The sequence below is a fragment of the Myotis davidii genome, unplaced genomic scaffold (assembly GCF_000327345.1).
Source record: "Myotis davidii unplaced genomic scaffold, ASM32734v1 scaffold440, whole genome shotgun sequence".
Lineage (NCBI taxonomy): Eukaryota > Metazoa > Chordata > Mammalia > Chiroptera > Vespertilionidae > Myotis > Myotis davidii.
Window position 1 is genome coordinate 426,218 of NW_006293698.1, and position 3,720 is coordinate 429,937.

The following is a 3,720-nucleotide window of genomic DNA, read 5'->3' on the forward strand; positions in this document are numbered from 1 at the left end:
AGTAACACCGTTTCTTGTACTTGTCCTTGGGACCTACATACGATATTATCTTCCTGTTGTTGTGAGTGAATGGGTGACTCAGTATTGTTTGTTGGTTCCCTCAATCCTGCTAACACTTCTGTAAACAACCTCTTTATTAATAAATCTTTTTAAAAAATCTCAATTGAATGTGTCATCTGGCCTCTGCTTAGCTATTAAATGCAAGGAGAATAATCAGAACTTCCAAACTTCTATTCTAAACTTTAACAACTTTCAGTTATTTCTATACAGTGTATCAATGCAGAAGGTTGAGAAATTATTAATGTATCCATGTAGTAAAATCACATATTATAAGTACCTTACATCACCAAGTTAAGTGTTATTATTCTTTTTTTCTCCATGTTAATGGAATAACAGTAAATCTTTGCCCTCCTTTAGTTATGAAAAAGTTTTATACTTAAATGATAGTCATTATTTAGTAGGGATGCATGTATGGTTTTATACGTATTTGGTAATTTTTTTCATCTGCAATTTTTAAGAATATATCACGACATCTTTTATTATACATACAGTTCTCAGTACATTTTTTCATGTAAGAAAGAAAAAAGAAAAGCTAAATATTTATGTAAAACACATTCGTTGGCTTTTTACAAAATCTGACCTGTGCTTTCTACATTTCTTATGGCTCTCTTGTCACAATATCTGGAGCATGACCAAGGTCCTGACGTTCTGTTATAGTTCTTGGCCCCAAATGAGCCTCTGGATAATGCTCATTATAGTTTAAATAAAATTACTAGTCCATCACAGATTTAGTTGTATTTCTTTTTGGAAGTTATTATATTTGAGATAATAGTAGCACATCTGCAGTACAGTAGTACAATATACTATAAGCAGTTAAACTGCCAAGTCAGGAAATTGTGTGTAGAACTCAGATATAAGAACCAAACCGATGGTCAATAAAAATATATGTTATCCTGGAAAATAAAATACAAATTGTAAATATATGTACTAAAGAAAATCTCTTGGACTTCCAGAAAAATGTTTATAAATCCCCATGGATGCAAGGATCACATCAGGAGAAATAGGCACATAATTTTGTATTATCTTAATACTGCATTATTAGATGTTAAACAGTATATAACACTGAGACTGTATTACCATTTCAATGTGATTATAACCAGGTGACATAATAGTAAACATGTATTCCATGCATGTAATCCAATTTCAATATACTTTAAAGTAAGGTACAATTAAACAGGTTCAGACCCAATTATAGGGTGGATGAGATGCTTTTCCTGAGCTCAGTATGTACTATGTTAGCAAATAAAAGGTGTTATTCTGACATATCTGGAAACCCTATCTGTTTTTGGTAAATCACACAGTGAACCTGTCCTTGAAATGTTAGGAAAGAGTTAACTAAAAAGTAACTTTCAAGCAGCGACATATAAAACTTTTAGATAATTGTGTGTTTAAGTAACATATATTCTGATACCTTAAACACTCAAATATAGAAAGATATAGAGATCATATGTCTCTAAGTGTAGTATTGACCTATTATATTAAAGAAATAAATTGTTGTTTTGTAATTATTTTAAAACCTGAACCAAATTTTATGCTGAAGTTTAGATCAAAAGTCCTATAATCTTGCTCTGGGCAAGTAGGTAATTGAGGCAAATGGCTGGTTAGTGCCATCTCAAAGAACATGCTTAGCTAACTTGTAAGGTGTATCAGATTCATCTTATAAATTTAGTTAATTATTTCAATTGTATATGTTCCAGAAAAGACTTTATATTTATTTATTAGTTATTTGATAGCCATCAAGATTTAAATGTTTTAAATTATATCTCTGTTAGTAAGTGATAATTAAATCTAAGTTTTAAATATTTACTACGTTCTTAAATAATGGCCTCAGAATGTTGACTAAATATATTTTTAATTAAAAATGCTAGTTAATTATATAATATCATCTTTTATTTTAATTTATTCCTGCTAACTGCTTCCAATGAAATCTCCCTGTGCATACCCTAAAATACATTTATGAAAGAAGTTTAGCAATTTTTTGACATTGTCACGTATTTCAAGAATGACATACTAGATATAGTAGAAATGTTTAAGATACATTTGATCAATTATGTATTTATAAAGGCATAGATTTCATCATCTACAGCTGTTATTTTATAATCCGTGGCAAAATGTTCTTGAATTAGGTGATCCAGATGATTTTTAAGTTTTATGGAGGTTGGACTTTATCTCATTTATTGACTTATCTTCAGTACTGTATTCTTAATCGTGCCTAATATAGAAGAAGGGTTTGAAAGTAGTGTTTTACTAAATGGGTGCAAAATATTTCCCAGACTTGCTATATATCCTCTTATTAAAAACCCATACAATTTGTGTCCGAATTATGCAAATAAAGCTGAAAATGCTATAATAATAGATGCCACTTCATTTTGTCTATTTCATCTCTTTTAGAGAAACAGAGACAAAACTCAAACAGGTATAAGTGTCCACCACTAAACAAATTTGCCTTTAAATTTTTTACACAAATATACAAAATAAAAATAAATTTAAATGTTGCATTTTTAGTAAATCTTATGCTTGGGTAGTCACCTGAGCAGAAACCTCTTAAAGTTTAGTTAGTATCTTTTGACGTATTGTGTTGCACAGAAAAATGTGAGTTCTGCTCTGCTCATAAACTTCATATTGCACATGTAATACAAAATTACTTTGATTATTGCATAGTTAGAAATTAGTTGTTTCAATTAGAATATTTTAAATACACCCTTTAAAAATAAATATTACCTCATTCATTAGACACTGTCACAGAGTCTTGGTCTTGTGTTATTTATATTTCTGGAAAAAATGTAGCACTTACAGAATAATGAGGTATATGAGCTAAACTGAATTTATGGTTTATATATTTGTTTAGCTAAGCATCGGAATTGAATTAATTCTGATTTGGAGACAATTTAATCAACATAGAATAGAAAGAAACTTGACAAAAGAAAGCAAAGAGCTACTAATGGTGTGGTGTTTTACTTTTACACCAAATAATTGCTTGATCCTAATTTCAATTATTTTGTGACTGATCAGCCATGTATTATGATTCAAATTCAAGGTTTGTAGTAATGAACACCTTAGTAGAGAAGTATTCATGAAGAAGCTAAAGGGGAGATGCATTATGGGTCATAAATCCTTTCAATTTATTTCAGCAGAATGATCTACTTTTGTTGTAGATCTCAATTTGACTTGTTTATTTGGTGATGCCAATGCCTACCTAACTGTTTCTCCATTAACTTTGCCCTCCTTTACCAGCTTCTGTTTTCATTTTAGAGTTTTGCCCATAGTTCCTTTATTAATACATGAATAAGATTTCTTTGGGAAATTAAGAAAGTACATAATTTTTAAAATCAAGGATGACAAAAAACTTAAAATATGACTATTATATTAAAATATGACTAATTAATAATTATTATTAGGTCTCATTTGATTAGTCATAGAAATAGTGAAAGAAGTATTTAAGTATTTTTGGATTTACCAGACCAGAGAATGGATGTTAAAATACATAGTTTAAATTTTTCTTTGCCAATTACTCTCTGTGGCTTGCTAGATTATATGAAAAAACTTTCTCTCGGCAAAGACAAAATGACAATAAAGAAGATAAATTAGTGAAGTTTGCATAAAGCTAGACGTATTCAATTTAAATTAATATTTTATTTGGGGGTTAATATATATATATAT